Source organism: Mauremys mutica, unplaced genomic scaffold, assembly GCF_020497125.1.
Source record: "Mauremys mutica isolate MM-2020 ecotype Southern unplaced genomic scaffold, ASM2049712v1 Super-Scaffold_100186, whole genome shotgun sequence".
In the NCBI taxonomy this organism is placed as follows: domain Eukaryota; kingdom Metazoa; phylum Chordata; order Testudines; family Geoemydidae; genus Mauremys; species Mauremys mutica.
In genome coordinates, this window is record NW_025423282.1 from 1,078,730 (window position 1) to 1,095,205 (window position 16,476).

Genomic DNA, 16,476 nt, shown 5'->3' on the forward strand with positions numbered 1-16,476 from the left:
ACCCTCATGAATGGTGCCAGAGGGCTGCTGGGCAGTGACAGGCAGGGATTGGGGATGAAAACTCCCCTGCGCAGCTGATCGAGGGCAGTACCAGGGAAGGGGCGTCTGTGAAAGTGGCCCTGTGGAAGGTGACAGGGATTTGGGGGCCCAGGAGGAGGCGCTTGATGTTCAGTGCCTTGGAGCAGCTGGACTTGGCCATGGTGGGTGTTCAGGAAATGCACATTAAGAACTCTAGGGTAGCTCAATAGGCAGAGGGTGATTGGAGGAAGGGCCTCCTGGCCAGGGAAGAATGATGGGGCTGGAGTCTTGTTCTTCAAATTTGCGGTGCGAGTACAGAAGTTGGTGGAGCTCCAACCAGGGAGGGCATTACTGGTGGGCTTTGTGCTCTGTGGCACTGGTTACTGCTATATTAGTGTGTATGGTCCCCAGTTAAGGCATGAGAGGGAAGATCAAAGGCCCCCTTCCTCTGGACTGCATGATGTTTGTTATTGGGGGGAGGGGTTAATTGTGTCAGCCGGCCTGAGCACCGCTGGTCCCGTTTTCCCAACCTTCAGGGGAAACATTTTTACAATGAGCACTACCTGGCACAGGTCTGTAGTGAGGTCGCCTTAGAGGAGCTCACTCCAGCCACAGAGGGGGTTCACCTTTCTGCGGGGCCAGACCAGGACTCGCACTGACCGGATTTATGCTTAGCTTTTGTGTCTTTAGCACGTTGCTTCTCAGATTCTTTCTTGGCCTGACTTGTTACACTTTGACACTTAACAGGCCAGAGTTTTTGCAACTTCCTATTATCCTCACTAGGATCTGATTTCCAATTTTTGAGGAATGACTTTTTGCCTCTAACGGCCTCCATTACTCTGCCATGTACCTAGAGTGGCGTTCTGCTGGTCGTCCTATTGTCGTTTCTGATTTAGGGCAAACATTTCATCTGAGCCTCTAATTGCGGTGTTTTTAAACAGTCTGCATGCTGCTTGCAGGCACCTAACACTTGTGATAGCAGCTCCTTTTAATTCCATTCTAACCATCTGTACTTATGCCAATAGGTCGACTTTAGGTCTTTAACTTTGAGCGGTAGCTAAGAAGATGGTAAATCGGGCAGAAACCCATTCGACAAACCTCTTCATTTCCTTGTTATTTCCTGACTTCTTCATTCATCCCCTTTTCCTTATTTCCTGGCTGAGGCGGCAGCCTGCCAGGGAGCTCCCCGGCACCTCTGGCTGCCTGGGCTGAAGGCAAGAGGCGGGCGTGGCGTGGGCCTCCTGTCCCGGAATGAGGCTGCAGTGCTTCCTGGTCCCCTTTTCCCACCCACACCGGCAGGTGGCTGCTGCGGGAGAACACGAGGGAGGCTCTGGGGGCGCTGGGCAGCGCTGTGTGTGTGGCTGTCAGGGGAAAGAGCCGAGGCTCCCGACTCGACCTGCCATTGACTCGCGTGGCTCTGTGCGCCGTCAGCCGGGGCGGGCCAGGCTGCGGACGTGACTCAGGCTTGGGCCGCATGGCCGCGCTTTCCTGACGAGGCATGAGGCAGGCCAAGAGCTTTGCAGAGTGTACAGGGAAGTGGGAGGGAGGCGTCTGAGCCGGCCTGTCTCGTCCACTTCTCCCTTGCTCCTTGGGCAGAGGTGGGAAGGGAGCGAAACGTTCCCGGCTGAAGGTTTTGCGCTCGGCCTTGAGGATTAAACCTGAGGCTCCGGCATGGCTGCTGGGAGATGGGCTTTTGCAGCACAGCCCCCACACTCTTGTAGGCAGCAGGTGACCCCACTGTGTCCAGGAGGGAGCCTTCGAGGTGGCAAAAGGGGAACATCACGGCTCCCAGCAGACCTTGAGGAGCCCACAAGGAGCCCTCAGTGGCATCCCTGGGGGAGCATAACCCCCCCTCCTTTCCATTAACAGCTGAACTCACTGACCCATGATACCACAGAGACACCTACCAGCAGCTGTTTGCCAGGGCTGCTGCCCAGCACCCTGCAGCGCTTCCTGCCGGTGCCAGAGCTCACCAGGCACTAGCCTGGAGCCAGGGCCGCTAGGTGCTGCTGAAGAAAAGCCAGCAGAGGGACACAGTGGAAGCGTCCTGTGCCCATAACACAGAGGTTGATAAATCAAAACCCTCTTCTGCCAGCACCAGGCCTCCTGCTTCCTTCACTGGGCCTGCAAGCGAGGGGGCGGCTGGCACAGCGCCAAGAGTCTAACCTGTGAGGCAGGAGGCGGCTGACGCCCGCAGCCTGCTGGGGAGCTCCCAGAAGTTATTAAGGGACAGAGACTCCTCAGTGCCCTTAGTAACAAGGGTTTGGGGGTCACCGAGGCCGGTAAGGGGGTCACTATGTTGGCCCTATAACCCTGGGGTCAGGTCACTGTGCAGCTTTGATCTAGAGCTCGGATCCCAACAACCGACCAGCAGCCCACAGCCTCCCCCTGGGTCTGCCCCACCTGGTTCCTCCTTACAGGCCGACCTCACCCCCTTCCAGCCCCGGATTCACCCCCTAATCATCCTACTGCCACTCAGAGCCACAGCCGTGGAGGTGCTGAAGGAGGGAGGGGTGACTCTAGCGTGGGGTTCTTCTCTAAAGATGGCTGGCAGAAAGGTGGTGCTCAGCTCTGTCAGCGACCTGCCCAGTTGCCTCGCTGCCAGGGGATGCAGACATTTCTCTAAGGCACATAAAGGGGCTATTTAGTGTTGAAGCAAATGCGAGGAATGTGCATTTATGAGAGGAAATTTCCATCTCTTTAGCAGCTGTACATCAGGGCTCCAGTGGATAAGGCATTGGCTTCCGAAGCCAGAGATTGTGGGATCAAGTCCCATCTGGGGTGAAGATGTACTTCTTTCCTGTGTATTGGAAGGAAAGGGCCTTATTTTCAACCAGGAAGCTGGGAGATGTTTCTTTGTTTGAGCACAAAGTCCTGGATCTTGGGAACAATCACCAAGGATATTAGAAGGCTCAGTCTGGTGACCTAATGGATGCAACCACACACCCCCATCCCAGGGCAGTCCCATCTGAGAGCCAGGATCCATGGAGCAACATTCCCCTCCTGCCTTGACAGGTGGGCTGTGCAGATGATGGTGGAGGGCAGCAGGATGGGAGGTTGCAGTAGCACTGCCTGGGCTGTATCTGCGCCAAGGATAAATGGAGGGGGTCATGCAGCCTGTGCCTGACACTCCACAGTGCTACATTCACTCCAGGAACAAGTCAAATCCTGCCCCAAGGGTGGTGAATTCCCATGTGAGCACACAGTGCCCCTGTGCACCACACATGCTGCACACACATCAACTGCACCAACAGAGACACAAACTGCACACTGAGGAGACAGCTGGTTTGTTTCCAGGTTGCTTTTATTTCCAAAGGTACTGAGGTGTGGTCTCTCTTCTTTTTCCGTGGGCAGAAACGCAATGGAGGAGAATCTCACATCCCTGAGCTGCCAGGTGACAGTGGCAGGAAGAAAACGCACTGCAGTGAAATTTAAAAAACACTCATAAATAATTTAACAATGAGAAGTAATTAAATAAAAAAAAATCCAATGGGGACACATGCTGGTGGCTTGTTCCCACCCCAGAGAGCGAGGGGCAGGGAGTGTGTGACAAGGCAGGTGGTTAAGTCTGAGGGAGCATATTCATATTTCGTACAAGTTAAACAAATTATAGCAGACAGCTACAAAATACTCCATTTGGTAACATCAATACAGAATATATAAATCTACAAGCAATACAGCCATACACAGCTAAGACAGGGTGTCCACTTAATACCAGAGTTCCCACTGCCAAATAGCTGGAAGTGCCTTCACAGTCACTGCTAAACGAAACAACATTTTACAGAACCAAGAGCAGCCCTGCTGTGCCGTTAGGAAGGCCTGCAGGAGACTCAGCAAATCAATCTATGATTCTGTGCTTCTGCTTAGTAGTTACCAAGTGTGATCAATGGAAGCGGGGGGGGGGGAGGGTTGCTCCCTTTTTTGGACACCCAGCCAGCCAGTAGCTATAAAATCCCTCGGAGGCCTGGTCTACACTATGACTTTAGGTCGAATTCAGCAGCATTACCTCGATTTAACCCTGGACCCATCCACACGACAAAGCCCTTTTTTTCAAATTAAAGGGCTCTTTAAATCGATTTCTTTACTCCACCTCCGACGAGGGGATTAGCACTGAACTCGGCCTCGCCTGGTCGAATTTAGGGTAGTGTGTACACAATTTGAAGGTATTGGCCTCCGGAGCTATCCCAGAGTGCTCCATTGTGACCGCTCTGGACAGCACTCTCAACTCAGATGCACTGGCCAGGTAGACAGGAAAAGGCCTGCAAACTTCTTAATTTCATTTCCTGTTTGGCCAGCGTGATGTGCTGATCAGCACAGGTGACCATGCAGAGCTCATCAGCATGATGTGCACATTGTCGGGACACATTGCCCGTCCCATACTTTGTGAGAAGTCTATGACCATGTCTATGTCCTCATCACTCTTGTCACTGCTGTCGCCTCCTTGCCTGGTTTTGCTTTTGCAGCTTCTGGTTCTGCACTGAGAAAAGGTGTGAAACAATTGTCTGCCATTGCTCTGATGGAGGGGGGGCAACTGACGGCATGGCTTACAGGGAATTAAAATCAACAAAAGGGGTGGCTTTGCATCAAGAAGAAACACAAACAACTGTCACACAGAATGGCCCCCTCAAGGATTGAACTCAAAACCCTGGGTTTAGCAGGCCATTGATTTCACAAAACAAATCAGGTCAATTTCTTGTTTTGATCCATCTAGCTTTTACCTCTTAGGCTTGTAGCAAGCGGGGCAGTACAACTGCTAGCCATCGTCATCGCCTGGCTGCTTGGCAGAAGATGGGAATGACCTGGCTGAGTCACTCCCTTGTCTGCCCAGGCGCCCCAACTGATCTCACTGAGATCAGCTAAAAGAGCACCTAGGAGTACAATGACAATGGCTACCAATCATAATGCACCTTCTGCTGCCAAAAGCCAATGAGCTGCTGCTGTGTAGCAATGCAGTCCCATGTCTGCCAGAACCCAGGAGACGTACGGTGTGACGGTGAGCTGAGCGGGCTCCATGCTTGCCGTGGTATGGCATCTGCTTAGGTAACCCAGGAAAAAGGTGCGAAATGATTGTCTGCTGCTGCTTTCACGGAGGGAGGGAGGGAGGGAGAGGAGGGTCTGATGACATGTACCCAGAATCACCCGCGACACTGTTTTTGCCCCATCAGGCATTGGGATATCAACCCAGAATCCCAATGGACAGCGGAGATTGTGGGATAGCTACCCACAGCTACCCAAATTGCAACGCTCCAGAAGTCGACGCTCCCTTGGTACTGTGGACGCAGTCCACTGACTTAATGCACTTAGAGCCCTTTGTGTTGGGACACACACAATCGACTGTATAAAAACAATTCCTAAAAAACCCACTTCTATAAATGTGACCTAATTTCATAGTGTAGATATAACCCAAGACACTTGATCACAGCATGGATAGGCTAAGAGACTACTTACACTTTGGCCTGGTTTACACTGGGGGAAGGGCGGGGAAACAGGGTCAATGTAAAACACAAAACTTCAGCTACAAGAATAGTGTAGCTGAAGTTGATATATCTTATTTTGACTCACCTCCTGTCCTCACAGCACAGGATTGACAGGTGGGGCTCCCCCATCCACTCCACTCCCACCTCTTACCCTGGTAAAGGTGCAGAATCAACAGAAGCACATTTGGTGATTGATTTACTACCTGCAGACAAAAGACAATAAATCAAAGTCCAATAGATGACTTACTACCCAACAATCCAGTGAACAGAAGTTCACTGGGGGGAGCTTCAAAGGTCCCATTTTGCTGCCTCTTGGCCTCAGTGCTTTCAGCTGGTGGTCCAAAGAGCGGGCTGGATGCCATTCAGAAACCCATCTGCCAGCAGCCGTGCCGGAGGCTCAGGCTTAATCCTCAAGGCCGAGCACAAAAACTTTCAGCCGGGAACATTTCGCTCCCTTCCCGCCTCCGCCCAAGCGGCAAGGGAGAAGCGGAGGAGACACGCCGGCTCAAAGACGCCTCCCTCCCACTTCCCTGTACGCTGTGCAAAGCTCTTGGCCTGCCTCATGCCTCATCAGGAAAGCACGGCCATGCGGCCCAAGCCTGAGTCACGTCCGCAGCCTGGCCCGCCCTGGCTGACGGCGCGCAGAGCCACGCGAGTCAACGGCAGGTCGAGTCAGGAGCCTCGGCTCTTTCCCCTGACAGCCACACACACAGCGCTGCCTAGCGCCCCCAGAGCCTCCCTCGTGTTCTCCCGCAGCAGCCACCTGCCGGGGTGGTGGGAAAAGGGGACCAGGAAGCACTGCAGCCTCATTCCAGGACAGGAGGCCCTCGCCACGCCTAGGCCTGCCTCTTGCCTTCAGCCCAGGCAGCCAGAGGTGCCGGGGAGCTCCCTGGCAGGCCGCTTCGCCTCAGCCACCTCTTGCCTCATGGCCTAGGCTCTTGGTGCTCTGCTGGTCACTGGCTCGCTTGAAGGCCCAGAGGGAAAAGAAACAAGCGCACGCCTAGCAGAGGATGGTTTCGATCCATCGACCTCTGGGTTATGGGCCCAGCACGCTCCCGCTGCACCACTCTGCTGGTTCTTCACACCCTCCCCCTGCCACCTAGCTGCCACTATCCGGATTAGTGTCTTGCGCGCTCTCGTGCTGGCAGGCAGATGCGCAGGCTGCTAGGCAGCTGCCCTGGTCACAGGATTTTACAGCTTCTACAGGGTAAAAGGGATCTATTTGGGGTTTGGACCCCATTGGGAGCTGGGTAGCTGAGTGCCGGAGACGGGAGCACTTCTTAAACAGTTTTCAGTTAAGCTTTCAAGCTTGTGGGGGACGAGGTTCAGCCTTGGATCCGTGTCTGCAGCAGGCAAGCACGTCTGGCTCAATCGCCCCCCCTCTCCCCCCCCCACTGTATTAGCAGACTAAAACCCGGAGCAAACGCACACACCTTGCAAAGGAACAGGAGCCGGGATCTCGAACAAAAGTCAACATTTTATTAAGATGACTGTCGAAGAAAAACTCAGTTCTCGCTTTTCGTTTGGGTGCAGCAAAACCAAATACTTTATTATTTCTCCAGTAATTACCATGGAGGGAGAGAGTGCCATAGGACACAGGGTCACCCCAGTCCTGGACAGGTCTCTCAACTGGTAAACAATCACAGCAAGCCTTTATACCTTTTACAGACAATTTCTAACAATAATACAGACAGTAAAAAGCAACAAATACATTTTGTTTATACATAAGCTTCTCTGCTATCTCACTAGAAAAACAAGACTGCAAGACTGCATATTGCAAGGTCGTAATAACTTTCACACAATTCCCTCTGTCTTACATTATCTTGCTTCCTCACGTCACCAGGGTCACAGTTAACCTAACTCATGCTAACTAACATTCATTAAGATCTCTTTAAAACCTTGTTAATTATTTACTGGCTTCCACACTCCCCCCTTTTGTACTTCTAGTACAACAAACAATTTCAACTCTCAATTCGCATGAAACCATGGACTTCAGATTCTACAGCAAACATGTCAACCGTCATGGGACGTAATGACAATGCATGATTAGAATGAACATGAAAGGTATTGCTATTCTTACGTTATTTACAACAACAACAACAACAATAATATAATCCTAAATTAACTAACAACATTACAAACAATAACAATCCCATAGGAATAATATAATGGGGCTGTTGTACAATTGCGAACACAAAGCACAAAACATCATACCTAGTACATAAAGTAAACACTCTATAAGCTGTATGAAAGGCATTCCTTCCAGCTTGATATATATTCTAAAGCATGGGAATTTGCCCTTGCAATTCAGAGATTCTTAGAACCTTTGGTAACAATGAAAGCAAATTTTGAAACCGATCAGGCATTATTCTAGTCCAATCAAAATATACCTAAAATCTAAGAACTACTTGCAATATTTTATCTGCATTCTATCTACATTCTATCTGCATTCTATCTGCAGGCCAGTAAATGATATAATTGCCTGCAGCAGTGGTAAAATCAATATGTATATCCCATCAGGTGTTATTCTAGGGGTACTGTCTATAAATCAGGTAGGTATACCAGGTGGTCTAATTTCCCAGATGTCTCGGTAAATAATTCAGTTCCACATGCATCCTCCCCATGGACCCAGCAGGATTCGGTATGTGGGAGCCCACACCCCCTAACTGGTCCATATGCTTGGAAGGAGCACTGTGAATGTCCACACTTCCATCCAGAAAGTGTCCAAGTATGTCTTCATGACCACAGATCAGATGGTACTCCTGACGTGTCTGTAAGGGCAGTGGGCCAAGTCTGGTCCAGATCCCACTGCAATGCCTTCCCAGCCTCAGTGATATTCAATACCATCTCTGTCAGTCTCCTTCTGGGTCATAGAACTAAGGGTGGAAACGACAATCTGGGTATGTAGAAAACTGGATAAGGGCAATGTCAGTTAAAATCCAATTAGGGAGGGCAATACATACTGAAGGATTTATCCAGAACACAGGGCGCAGCCTGTAGAATAAACCCCAAAATCCAATTAATACCACAGTCCCAAGCATGGGTCCCACAAATTTCTTCCTGCCAGAATGTAATTCTTTGTTTCTTCACCAGGGGTCAGTTCTCAATGTCCTTTTCAGTCAGGAATTCCTGGACTTTGGCAATGTCAGTGGAGTGAGTGCTTCTTCTTCTTTCCCAAAACAATTAAGGTTCAGCATCCTACAGGGGAGAGGTTTCCAGCACATATCACCCTGTAATAGCTGTGCTTTTTCTAGAAAAGTCTAAAGGCACAGTTGGTCTGTCAGTGGACAAGGGAGCTTTTTCCCTGCTGTCCAGAAGTACAGTAGAACTAGAAGAAAGAATAGGCTAAGCATCAATAGGAAAATTCGTCTGATGTGGAGGGGTGTTTTTGCAGTGAGAATCCTGGGTCCAAGCAGTCAGTCTGTGGCACTGCACAGCGGTGTCGGTAGTCAGCAGGACTTGGAAAGGGCCTTTCCAGCATGGAGCCAAGGCAGTCTTTCGCTGATGGATCTTTATGTAGACCCAGGCTCCTGGTTCCAACGAGTGGCAAGGTTGCACAGGATCCTTTGGTAGTGCTTCCATCACCTGTGTATAAAAAGACTTAACACATTTCATTAGTGCCTGACAATATTTAAGCATTATGTTATCCAGCAAATGAATGTCCATCTGAGCTGGGGTTAGTGGGGATGCAGTTGGTAGTCACATTGGGCGTCCTGTCAAAACTGCATGAGGGCTGAGTCCAGTCTTTCGATTGGGAATGGCTCTCATACACATCAGTGCCAAAGGAAAGGCATCTGGCCACTTTAAGTGTGTCTCAGCACAAATCTTGGCCAGTTCATTTTTTTGTAAGTCCCGTTCCGGCGTTCCACTGTCCCAGCAGACTGTGGGTGGTGAGGGCAGTGAGTTGCACATAACCCCTTTACAATCTGTCCAGTAAAATGAGTTCCACGACCACTGTTGATAGTCACAGGGATGCCAAAACGTGGTACAAAATCTGTAAGCAAAGACATCTACTGTCCTGCAGGGAAAAGCTTCAACCCAAGTGGTAAATACATCAATTAAAACTAATACATATTCATAACCACAACATTTAGACATTTAAATAAAATCAATCTGAATATTTACAAAAGGTCCCAAGGAGGAGAGTGGGCTGGCCGGTGCACACCAATCTCGTGTAACTGCAGCAAGCATTCCCCCCCCCTTCTCTTGGTAGGCAGCCAAGCGGTGTCCTTGATTGGGGCCAGCGCATGTTAGCCATTCTCTTCTTGGCTTTTTTTTTTTTTTTTCATTTAACCTACAAAGGAAACTTTTACTCTTCAATTATACACCTTTTTCATACCATAAACACATAAACAGTACTGTTATACAGTACAGAAGTATTATCATTCAATGTATGCCACATATACCCTTTCACTAAAATAACCTTATTACAGAACTTTGGAAGAACAAGCCAGGACAAGCACACCCACTTTGAGAAGTCCACTTAATATAACTTCTAGTCCAATAGCTATCCACCATCCCCAGCCCTCTGGCTAAAAGTCTGAGATAGCCAGAAGGATCCCTTGTACAATATGGGGAGTGGGTTAACTTTTCATGTCCTCGCTTCCAATTAACCCTGTCAGTATGCAAATTTTAACAACAATTCTCAATTAAAAGATGTGGCCAATGTAGTTTCTTTCTCTTACTTAAGAAAATGTATTAGACTTTAGTATATCACATTTTCTGATGTAACCAAACACTTTGTATTCTAAATTGAACAAAACAAGTATCTGCATCTCAATCCAACATTTCCGCTTGATATCAAATCAGACCATCTCATGAAAATATTAAACACAACAATTCTGGCTACGAAAAAAAAAAAAAACAAGACAGAACATAGAACACACAACATAATTTTTTACTGTGCTAGTAAATCAAGGTACGTTGAATGCTGTGCTGCTGGCATTAGTTTTCTTTGATTATCTGAAAGACAAACAGAGGTCCACCCCGTCTGGGCAATTAAATACTTAAAATATACAAATACTCTTGTTGATTCTAGGCAAAACAGAGGAATTACCCCATATTTTCTCGTATGTGTTTCTTAGACAGCCTTGGTTTCAGAGGCCTTTACCTTATCAGTTAGTTAATTTGCAGTAACACAGATTATTTCTGGCTTGCTTTTTATTTCTTCTAACTCCTGCTTTTAAACACTGAAAGAAAACATCACCACTTATAGTGCCTGTAGAGCCTAATAAAATTTTCATTACATAGCACTGTATACAGTCTTCAACTGATTTAACAAAATTAGTCACAGCCAAATTATTACAATCTAATAAATTTATTTGCCTGAAATTATTTACAAACAGTTCAAAGACACCAAAACTGTTCTCTTAAAAATCACTCGCTTTTCCCTTCCAACAGCCACTTTACCAATTCAAATCACCATTCCAAATATCCTCTTGAGTATTTGAAATCCTCATGCTTATATTCACTTACTCCTTCTTTCCACTACACCCTCAAAAGTTTCCAACCTGTTTTCCAATCACTCTGTCTGTTGCCTGGTCGCCTGGGCCCGATCCTTTTTTCTCGCTGAATCGTCCCGTCCATGGACACTAGCTTGTTCCACAACCAGTTTAGCTAGGATGGTGAGCTTCTCAACTAGCCCCACCCTACTGGTCTTTTCCCCAAAATATTTCTACTCACAAGACTACCTGAGTCCTCCCTAGTAAGGCTTGCCACCTGGGCAAAAATACATGGCCATTCACTTAACACATAATCCAGACCCCTTTGGGGGTCTACCCAGAGACCCACCCATTTGTCTGCTGACACTTAAACAGAAAAGAAAATTACACAAAAAGCAAAAAATTACAGTCTAAGCCAAATTTTTCTACTTCTATTATATTGTCCGCTACGGGGGGGCGGGACTGTAAAAATCTCAGGACAACCTCAGAGCTTCATCGCACACATGGCTTCCACCCTGAGGAATTACGAACGAGAAGTTCAGTTCCGCTCACACACCTAACGCCCAAATGAACAGAGCAGAAAAACATCAGTAACCGGTTAAACAAAACAGAGCCAAAGCTAAATAGTGTTTCCTTATTCTATTAGAGCTCACCTTTAATCATGCAACCAACAATACCAAACAAAGCAAACACAAAATAACAAGGGTAAACAGAGAGATGGTGTAAATTCTGCAGGGCCCCCCCATTATTAATTGCACACCAAACTGTGACAAATTCCTGTTACTAATTTATCCCTCATGTCAGGTGATCAGACTGACAGAGCATACAATCAAATTTTAAAGCTTCATTAAAAATAATAAAACAACAATGGAGAGTGTTGGGAATGCTCCCACCTCACACAGGAAAACATGAATGCCCCAAGCCTTAAACCACTTCAATACTCACACATGTCTCACTGGGAAGTTAAGCTTTGCAAATATAATTCCAATTCTGTAACTTGTACAGCCTTTGCACTTAGCATAGTCCGTACTGATTCATGACCTTGAAGACAAAACAACTTCTCCTTTATCTCAGGGCTAAGCCGAATTTCAAATTAACCCGTTCCTAGACAAATTGCTCACACTGTGTCAGAGGCTTTTCTCTGTGATTAAAGCTCCACTGAGATATATGATCTTATCTAGATTGAAGGTACCTTCTAATGGGCATTGTTTAAATGAATTTTTTCACGCATGTACAGATTCCAATCATTTAAATACCTGCAGATTTTAGAACCATAATGTACGTACATGTAATATGCTGGGGTACCCTTAGGGGGTGAGGTGGAATATTTAGACAGTCCCTTACCCATTTTCCACTCACACAGGAGAAACTCACAAGGAAAGGGGAGGGAAGATGGGTTCACACACTCCTAGACCCAGGCAGCTTCCTCGCCGGACAATGCCTGGCCGAGTCAGCCCACTGTGGGTCGGATCTCCTAAAGATCCACTAGTTACCGGGCTAGCCCGGTAACAGCCACTCACACTGGTGTACACACACACACACCAAGGCCTCTTTTTCTTCCTTTTTCTTTTTTCTTTTTAACCCTTTTTATCTCTTTTTTTTTATTTTAACCATGATGCATCTTTACCTGGTCCGGACCAATACCATGAGGCGGTATGACAACCCCTCTTGAGGCGGTAAAAACCCCTCAGCACCGGTGCATTCTAATGCATTTACCTATGCATTACCTTATGCATTTACCTATGCATTTACTTGGCCAACTCAGCAGTTCCCAGTACTGCTATAAACTAACCTTATTGGGGCCTCTCCCCAACACCACTTGCATCTGATCCTGCTGCACAGTCAATAAGTTCAGATGGCGTGAGCCCAACAGAGACAGACGTCCTCACGGAAAGTCCTCCTCCGATACCCCAATAGAGATTTCAAAAGGTCTCATACCTCTCATGTGGCGCCATGGGGTTCGAAGGGGAATGATCCGTAGTAGCCGTCTGTGGGTCCGTGGGCGTTGCCATCCCGGACGAGCCCCCAAATTGTCGAAGAAAAACTCAGTTCTCGCTTTTCGTTTGGGTGCAGCAAAACCAAATACTTTATTATTTCTCCAGTAATTACCATGGAGGGAGAGAGTGCCATAGGACACAGGGTCACCCCAGTCCTGGACAGGTCTCTCAACTGGTAAACAATCACAGCAAGCCTTTATATCTTTTACAGACAATTTCTAACAATAATACAGACAGTAAAAAGCAACAAATACATTTTGTTTATACATAAGCTTCTCTGCTATCTCACTAGAAAAACAAGACTGCAAGACTGCATATTGCAAGGTCGTAATAACTTTCACACAATTCCCTCTGTCTTACATTATCTTGCTTCCTCACGTCACCAGGGTCACAGTTAACCTAACTCATGCTAACTAACATTCATTAAGATCTCTTTAAAACCTTGTTAATTATTTACTGGCCTCCACAATGACGTTCAAAGAAAAAAAAAGCGTACAGTACAGAGTTTCGGCATAGAAGTTTCTGGTGCTCAGGGAACAACGTACAGCTTACCCAAGGGGTGCAAAGTTCGGTTTAAGATCGGGTGGCATAAGGAATACATAATCTGCAATAGCCCTGACTGGGGGGTAAAAGGTTAACGTACAGATACTGAGTTAGGAGGGTATGTTGTCCATATGAGGGCTACGTTCGGGTGTGGAGTATAACGAGCGGTTACGACGATGAGGATGGATTGACACGCGTTTGGTGAGGTTTAACGTTCGGTGTTTTGGAATCTTTGCCACAATCTAGTTGAAGCAGGTTCAGTATGAAGTCTGCCCTGCCATCTGTTGGTGATGTGTTGTCAAGGCCTTTTGGGGCTGATGTCATTTGCATAGTTACACCCAGCCCGGATTGCATGATGGGAGTGCTTGTCCAAACGGTCATTTCAGCTGCTGCGATATCCCCAGTCTCTTTGTTATTGGGGCAGGAGTAATCCAGTGTATTTTCCTGTTGATTTTGGATCAAGGACAGAGTAACTGTACCTGGCATTTGAGGCCTGAGAGCGTCACCCTCTCCTGAAAAGTACTCACCATTAAGGGGTATGGGTTCCTAACGTCCGCTTGTGGTGGGAGGTAGAAATGGATGTTTGTTGGTGTCTTGCAGGTGGTGCTGATGTCCTTTCTGCTGTCCCTGGTGTGGAAAGACAGAGGCGGTTTTGAATCTCTTAAAATTGTTGTTAGTGCTGTAGTTGCTTACCCTAAGCTTATGCTGTTAGATCTCTTTCACGGTGTATATTTTTGGTCCTGAGAGGTAAAAGGTGTGTTGTTATGGAGTGAGGTAGCAAACGTCAGTTGCAGAGGTGGTGCACGTGCCCCCCCCTGGCCCCAGAGTCCAGAATTTGCATAAACCCACCCACTGTCCTGTGACTAACAATCTCGCTCTGCTAACTCTTCCAGCAAAACAGGCCAAAGAAAGTGTATGCGAGCGCTGTACCACAGCCCCGTTGCTCTTTTCGGTTCCTTCCCACAGAACTTTCGCTCCATACCAGTCCAGTTCCTTGCTGTTGCTTGTCTAACCACTGCATGCATGTGCTATACCGTACCCTGAGCTGATTCCCGGCTTTTGTGCTCAATACAGCTTTAGCCCTCCGTGTCTCTGTGGCGCAATGGGTCAGCGCGTTCGGCTGTTAACCGAAAGGATGGTGGTTCGAGCCCACCCAGGGACGACGCTAAGCCTGTGCTGCTTCCTTGCTTCCCCGAGGCCTGTGGGGGTGCCTCAAAGGTCCCATTTTGCTGCCTCTTGGCCTCAGTGCTTTCAGCTGGTGGTCCAAAGAGCGGGCTGGATGCCATTCAGAAACCCATCTGCCAGCAGCCGTGCTGGAGGCTCAGGCTTAATCCTCAAGGCCGAGCACAAAAACTTTCAGCCGGGAACATTTCGCTCCCTTCCCGCCTCCGCCCAAGTGGCAAGGGAGAAGCGGAGGAGACACGCCGGCTCAAAGACGCCTCCCTCCCACTTCCCTGTACGCTGTGCAAAGCTCTTGGCCTGCCTCATGCCTCATCAGGAAAGCACGGCCATGCGGCCCAAGCCTGAGTCACGTCCGCAGCCTGGCCCGCCCTGGCTGACGGCGCGCAGAGCCACGCGAGTCAACGGCAGGTCGAGTCAGGAGCCTCGGCTCTTTCCCCTGACAGCCACACACACAGCGCTGCCTAGCGCCCCCAGAGCCTCCCTCGTGTTCTCCCGCAGCAGCCACCTGCCGGGGTGGTGGGAAAAGGGGACCAGGAAGCACTGCAGCCTCATTCCAGGACAGGAGGCCCTCGCCACGCCTAGGCCTGCCTCTTGCCTTCAGCCCAGGCAGCCAGAGGTGCCGGGGAGCTCCCTGGCAGGCCGCTTCGCCTCAGCCACCTCTTGCCTCATGGCCTAGGCTCTTGGTGCTCTGCTGGTCACTGGCTCGCTTGAAGGCCCAGAGGGAAAAGAAACAAGCGCACGCCTAGCAGAGGATGGTTTCGATCCATCGACCTCTGGGTTATGGGCCCAGCACGCTCCCGCTGCGCCACTCTGCTGGTTCTTCACACCCTCCCCCTGCCACCTAGCTGCCACTATCCGGATTAGTGTCTTGCGCGCTCTCGTGCTGGCAGGCAGATGCGCAGGCTGCTAGGCAGCTGCCCTGGTCACAGGATTTTACAGCTTCTACAGGGTAAAAGGGATCTATTTGGGGTTTGGACCCCATTGGGAGCTGGGTAGCTGAGTGCCGGAGACGGGAGCACTTCTTAAACAGTTTTCAGTTAAGCTTTCAAGCTTGTGGGGGACGAGGTTCAGCCTTGGATCCGTGTCTGCAGCAGGCAAGCGCGTCTGGCTCAATCGCCCCCCCCCGCTGTATTAGCAGACTAAAACCCGGAGCAAACGCACACACCTTGCAAAGGAACAGGAGCCGGGATCTCGAACCAAAGTCATCATTTTATTAAGATGACTGTCGAAGAAAAACTCAGTTCTCGCTTTTCGTTTGGGTGCAGCAAAACCAAATACTTTATTATTTCTCCAGTAATTACCATGGAGGGAGAGAGTGCCATAGGACACAGGGTCACCCCAGTCCTGGACAGGTCTCTCAACTGGTAAACAATCACAGCAAGCCTTTATACCTTTTACAGACAATTTCTAACAATAATACAGACAGTAAAAAGCAACAAATACATTTTGTTTATACATAAGCTTCTCTGCTATCTCACTAGAAAAACAAGACTGCAAGACTGCATATTGCAAGGTCGTAATAACTTTCACACAATTCCCTCTGTCTTACATTATCTTGCTTCCTCACGTCACCAGGGTCACAGTTAACCTAACTCATGCTAACTAACATTCATTAAGATCTCTTTAAAACCTTGTTAATTATTTACTGGCTTCCACACTCCCCCCTTTTGTACTTCTAGTACAACAAACAATTTCAACTCTCAATTCGCATGAAACCATGGACTTCAGATTCTACAGCAAACATGTCAACCGTCATGGGACGTAATGACATTGCATGATTAGAATGAACATGAAAGGTATTGCTATTCTTACGTTATT

At 48.4% G+C, this 16,476-nt stretch overlaps 1 long non-coding RNA gene and 2 other non-coding genes across 3 annotated transcripts; 1 reads left to right on the forward strand and 2 right to left on the reverse strand.

The window, feature by feature from the left end:
* Positions 1–3,311: 3,311 nt before the first annotated feature.
* Positions 3,312–14,064, reverse strand: LOC123359744. Its single transcript, XR_006575913.1, has 3 exons — positions 14,004–14,064; positions 5,581–5,698; positions 3,312–3,437 (listed from the first exon to the last, which is right to left on the reverse strand). It is a non-coding gene; the product is annotated as an uncharacterized LOC123359744 (long non-coding RNA).
* Positions 14,065–14,564: 500 nt separating this feature from the next.
* On the forward strand, positions 14,565–14,638 carry TRNAN-GUU. The gene has a single exon. It is a non-coding gene; the product is annotated as a tRNA-Asn (tRNA).
* A 763-nt stretch (positions 14,639–15,401) lies between these two features.
* Positions 15,402–15,473, reverse strand: TRNAM-CAU. The gene has a single exon. It is a non-coding gene; the product is annotated as a tRNA-Met (tRNA).
* Positions 15,474–16,476: the final 1,003 nt, after the last annotated feature.